The sequence below is a fragment of the Schistocerca americana genome, chromosome 1, assembly GCF_021461395.2.
Source record: "Schistocerca americana isolate TAMUIC-IGC-003095 chromosome 1, iqSchAmer2.1, whole genome shotgun sequence".
Lineage (NCBI taxonomy): Eukaryota > Metazoa > Arthropoda > Insecta > Orthoptera > Acrididae > Schistocerca > Schistocerca americana.
In genome coordinates this window covers 780215244-780221570 of record NC_060119.1, presented here as the reverse complement: position 1 = coordinate 780221570, position 6327 = coordinate 780215244, and the positions used below count along the sequence as shown (strand labels likewise).

The window sequence follows — 6327 nt, the reverse complement described above, 5'->3', positions numbered from 1 at the left end:
TTGGTATTACGTCGAGTCACAACATCCGCAGTCTCATCACTCTGAACCTTAATGTTTATGAGGGTGTGTTACTGACGAAGGTGCTTCCTCATTTTTATCCAACGAATTCGATGGTCGTCAGTCTGAGGCCAGTCGAGTTGTGACTAGGCTCAGACTGACGACCGCTTGTTACATAATCACCAAGGCCAGCGATACATAAAGACGCACTTTCGCAGTTCTGAGATTAGAAAATACACTTTCCTTTCATGTTACAGAGATAGGCGTTGGTGTACAGTATCGAAGTGATCGAAATTATTTCCAAAAGGAATACAAATATTCAGGGTGAGTCAAAAAGGACTTTACAACTTTGGAATGATATAGAAATTTACTAACTTTCTGAATCGGTAGATATGTCATATTGTGGTAATCAGGTTTTATCACGTAGTGCATCAATACCCCATCTTGCCATCAGGAGTGCCAGCATAGTGAACAGTTAAAATGGCTACTTTCACTGGTGCGCAGCACGCTCGCTGTTTGTTTTGGTTACATGAAACGAACTCTGAAACAACTGTTTGGCGTAAATTTCTCACCGAATACGCTAAGGAACCTTCGGGCAGGCCTACAATTTACTCTTGGCTCAATAATTTCGTTGAGACAGGCTGTTCGCTGCGACAGGTTGTGTTCACTCCGATGGTAATTCACCCGGCCGCGCGCGTGTTAATGATTATGTCCACAGATCGATGAAGATGACCGAGATGGAAAGGTTTACTACCTTCAAGACGGTGCTCCATCTCATTTCGTCACGGAAGTTCGACGTTTCCTCGATAATCGCTTCCTATGTCGGTGGACTGGCCTTGAAGGACCAATCGCATGGCCAACTCGCGCCCCAGACTTGAATCCGCTAGATTTCTTTCTCTGGAGTTTCCTTAAAGACCGCATGTATAATCCTTCCCTCACTCCGTATTCAGGCCACGAGTGGCCTACCGGGACCATCCTACCGCCGTGTCATCCTCAGTGGATGATGCGGATAGGAGGGGCGTGGGGTCAGCACACCGCTCTCCCGGTCGTTATGATGGTATTCTTGATCGAAGCTGCCACTATTCGGTCGAGTAGCTCCTCAATTGGCATCACGAGGCTGAGTGCACCCAGAAAAATGGCAACAGCACATGGTGGCCTGGATGGTCACCCATCCAAGTGCCGACCACGCCCGACAGCGCTTAACTTAGGTGATCACACGGGAACCGGTGTATCCACTGCGGCAAGGACGTTGCCCATAATCCTTCGATATCAAATAATTTAGGCAACCTGAAAAATCGAATCTACGCTGCCGTCGCACAAGTTACGCTCGATTTGCTGCAGCGAGTGTGGCAATAAATTGATTACCGGTGGGAAGTCTGCCTTGTCACAAATGGTAGTCACATAGGACCAAAATGAGACTTGCCACTTTTGTGTGAAACGTGAGTTCGTTTTCTATAAAATTACATATACCGACCATGTAAGTTGTCTCAATAAATTTATGTATCATTCTAAATGGTACAAATGGTTCTAAGCACTACGGGACTTAACAAAAAAATGGCTCTCAGCACTATGCGACTTAACTTCTGAGGTCATCAGTCGCCTAGAACTTAGAACTAATTAAACTAACCTAAGCACATCACACACATCCATGACCGAGGCAGGATTCGGACCTGCGACCGTAGCAGCAGCGCGGTTCCGGACTGAAGCGCCTAGAACCGCTCGGCCACATCGGCCAGCTCTGAATCATTCTAAACTTGTAAACTCCTTTTTGACTCACCCTTTATTAAAAATTTCATGAAAACAATGATTATAGGAAACAATAAGTGTTACATTAATGATACATCAAGAAAGTAAATACTTAAGCATTTAATGTATCGCCGGCCGCGGTGGTCTCGCGGTTCTAGGCACGCAGTCCGGAACCGTGCGACTGCTACGGTCGCAGGTTCGAATCCTGCCTCGGGCATGGATGTGTGTGATGTCCTTAGGTTAGTTAGGTTTAAGTAGTTCTAAGTTCTAGGGGACTGATGACCACAGCAGTTGAGTCCCATAGTGATCAGAGCCATTTGAACCATTTAATGTATCGTAATATACAATACTTCGCAAAAAAGATACTGTGGGCAGTTCCATTACAAAACTCAGGCAGCCTATCGCCCCTCGAATGATCCGCTTAATTACCTGATCCTAATCCCATAGAATACGTGACTATTTGTAACAGCAGGTGAGAGATACCAGTCAACAACAGCGCAGTTTGGTATCTCTACCGGATCTAATCACCGATGAGTAGCTTCAACTAGAGTGGCATACCCAACAGACCATTATGGAAGTTAGAGGAGGTATCTGACGGTATTAGAGTGATGTCTCCCGGGGTGACCAACTTTCCTGTTCCGCCTCCTTATTTTCGGTACGTGCCGCTTATTCATTAGCATTACATCTACATCTACATGTATACTCCGCGACCCACCAACGGTGTGTGGTGGAGGGAATTTTACGTGCCATTCTCATTACCTCCCTTTCCTGTTCCAGTCGCGTATGGTTCGCGCGAAGAACGACTGCCGGAAAGCCTCCGTGCGCGCTCGAATCTCTCTAATTTTACATTCGTGATCTCCTCGGAAGTAGGGGGAAGCAATATATTCGATACCTCATCCAGAAACGCACCCTCTCGAAACACAGACAGCAAGCTACACCGCGATGCAGAGCGCCTCTCCTGCAGAGTCTGCCACTTGAGTTTGCTAAACATCTCCGTAACGCTATCACGCTTACCAAATAACCCTGTGACGAAACGCGCCGCTCTTCTTTGGATCTTCTCTATCTCCTCCGTCAACCCGACCTGGCACGAATCCCACACTGATGAGCAATACTTAAGTATAGGTCGAACGAGTGTTTTGTAAGCCACCTCCTTTGTTGATGGACTACATTTTCTAAGTACTCTCCCAATGAATCTCAACCTGACACCCGTCTTACCAAGAATTAATTGTATATGATCACTCCATTCCAAATCGTTCCGCACGCATACTCCCTGATATTTTACGGAAGTAACTGCTACCAGTGTTTGCTCCGCTTTCATATAATCATACAATAAAGGATCCTTCATTCTATGTATTCGCAATATATTACATTTGCCTATGTTAATGGTCAGTTGCCACTCCTTGCAACAAGTGCCTATCCGCTGCAAATGTTCCTGCATTTCACTGCAGTTTTCTAATGCTACAACTTGTGTGTATACTACAGCATCATCCGCGAAAAGCCGCATGGAACTTCCGACACTATCTACTAGGTCATTTATGTATATTGTGAGAAACAGTGGTCCCATAATACTCCCCTGTGACACGCCAGAGGTTACTTTAACGTCTGTAGACGTCTCTCCATTGAGTACAACATGCTGTGTTCTGTTTGCTAAATACTCTTCAGTCCAGCCACACAGCTGGTCTGATATTCCGTAGGCTCTAACATTGTTTATCAGGCGACAGTGCGGAACTGCATCGAACGCCTTCCGGAAGTCAAGGAAAATGGCATCCATCTGGGAGCCTGTATCTAATATTTTCCGGGTCTCATGAACAAATAAAGCGAGACGGGTCTCACTCGATCGCTGTTTCCGGAATCCATGTTGATTCCTACAGAGTAGATTCTGGGTTTCCAGAAATGACATGATACGCGAGCAAAAAACATGTTCTAAAATTCTACAACAGATCGATGTCAGAGATATAGGTCTATAGTTTTGCGCATCTGCTCGACGACCCTTCTTGAAGACTGGGACTACCTGTGCTCTTTTCCAATCATTTGGAACCTTCCGCTCCTCTAGAGACTTGCGGTACACGGCTGTTAGAAGGGGGGCAAGTTCTTTCGCGTACTCTGTGTAGAATCGAATTGGTATCCCGTCAGGTCCAGTGGACTTTCCTCTGTTGAGTGATTCCAGTTGCTTTTCTGTTCCTTGGACACTTATTTCGGTATCAGCCATTTTTTCTTTTATGCGAGGATTTAGAGAAGGAACTGCAGTGCGGTCAGGTCCCCAGGTAGATGCCGTGTTTCTTGACTTGCGCAAGGCGTTCGATACAGTTCCCCACACTCGTTTAATGAACAAAGTAAGAGCATATGGACTATCAGACCAATCGTGTGATTGGATTGAAGAGTTCCTAGACAACAGAAGGCAGTACGTCATTCTCAGTGGAGAGAAGTCTCCCGAAGTAAGAGTGATTTCAGGTGTGCCGCAGGGGAGTGTCGTAGGACCGTAGCTATTCACAATACATATAAATGACCTTGTGAATATCGGAAGTTCACTGAGGCTTTTTGCGGATGATGCTGTGGTATATCGAGAGGTTGTAACAATGGAAAATTGTTCTGAAATGTAGGAGGATCTGCAACGAATTGACGCATGGTGCAGGGAATGGCAAGTGAATCTCAATGTAGGCAAGTGTAATGTGCTGCGAATACGCAGAAGGAAAGATCCTTTATTATTTAGCTACAGTATAGCAGGTCAGCAACTGGAAGCAGTTAATTCCATAAATTATCTGGGAGTAGGCTTTAGGAGTGATTTAAAATGGAATGATCATATAAAGTTGATCGTTGGTAAAGCAGATACCAGACTCAGATTCATTGGAAGAATCCTAAGGAAACGCAATCAGAAAACAAAGAAAGTGGGTCACAGTACACTTGTTCGTCCACTGTTTGAATATTTCTCACCAGTGTGGGATCCGTACAAGATACGGGTGATAGAAGAGAGAGAGAAGATCCAACGGAGAGCAGCTCGCTTTCTTACAGGATCATTTAGTAATCGCGAAAGCGTTACGGAGATGATAGATAAACTCCAGTGGAAGACTCTGCAGGAGAGACGCTCAGTAGCTCGGTACGGGCTTTTGTTGATGTTTCGAGAAGATACCTTCACCGAGGAGTCAAGCAATATATTGCTCCCTCCTACGTATATCTCCTGAAGAGACCACGAGGATAAAATAGAGATATTAGAGCCCACACAGAGGCATACCGACAATCCTTCTTTTCACGAACAATACGAGACTGGAACAGAAGGGATAACCGATAGAGCCGGCCGAAGTGGCCGAGCGGTTAAAGGCGCTGCCGTCTGGAACCGCACGACCGCTACGGTCGCAGGTTCGAATCCTGCCTCGGGCATGGATGTGTGTGATGTCCTTAGGTTAGTTAGGTTTAAGTAGTTCTAAGTTCTAGGGGACTTATGACCACAGCAGTTGAGTCCCATAGTGCTCAGAGCCATTTGAACCATTTTGAACCGATAGAGGTACTCAAGGTACCCTCCGCCACACACCGTCAGGTGGCTTGCGGAGTATGGATGTAGATGTAGATATCGAAATCTGCAGTACTTCTCAAAAAAAGCTATTCTGGGCAGTTCCATTACAAAACTCAGGCAGCCTATCGCCCCTCGAATGATCCGCTTAATTACCTGATCATAATCCCATAGAATACGTGAGCCGGCTGGAGTGGCCGAGCGGTTCTGGGCGCTACAGTCTGGAACCGCGCGACCGCTACGGTCTCAGGTTCGAATCCTGCCTCGGGCATGGATGTGTGTGATGTCCTTAGGTTAGTTAGCTATAAGTAGTTCTAAGTTCTAGGGGACTGATGATCTCAGAAGTCCCATGGTGCTCTGAGCCATTTGAATTATTTGAACCAACAGAGTTGTGGCTTCTCTTCCTCGTCGAATCGAGGCCATTATGGAAGTTAGAGGAGGCATCTAATGGTATTAGAGTGATGTCTCCTGGGGCGACCAACTTTTCTGTCCCGCCTGCTTATTTTAGGTACGTGCCACTTATTCATTAGCAATCCTTGCGAAACATTGTTGACGAAGCGTACGAGCGTGGAGACACCTGTCGATGCCCCGTAGGCAGCGACAGGGAGAGGGAGCTGTTGCTAGGGCCGGGCGCCGGGCGCGGCCCACGAATTCCCGGCTGGTCGCGAGGTCAGCGGCGGGCGCTCGCTAGCGCGACTGCGGCTCCGGCCGAGGCACGTGCGCGGCCCCCACCGCGCCGCCCCTCCAGCCACGCCGCGCCGCACGCCCGCCGCCGCCGCCAGTCTGCCTGGCTGCCGCCTCCGCGGTGCGCTGCGCCACGACACCGCGCCACACTCGCGTTTGTTTACACGCCGGACAGCTGCAGCGCGCACTTGTTGCTCGCGCCCGCCGCTCGCTCCGCAAGCGCCGCCGCCATGAGGAAGTACGTCGTTACGTCCGGACCTGCCAGAGGTAGGGCACTCTAGCTGTTGGCGTATTTCGGTCCGTCCTAAGGTAGTTGTACCACCTGTAAGCAAACAGCTGGAGTCTTCTCCTACCTTGTACTCCAACCTTATACAGGATGTTACAAAAAGGTACGG

At 47.8% G+C, this 6327-nt stretch overlaps 1 pseudogene; it reads right to left on the bottom strand.

The window, feature by feature from the left end:
• Positions 1–1133: 1133 nt before the first annotated feature.
• LOC124555171 lies at positions 1134–1251 on the bottom strand (annotated as a pseudogene).
• Positions 1252–6327: the final 5076 nt, after the last annotated feature.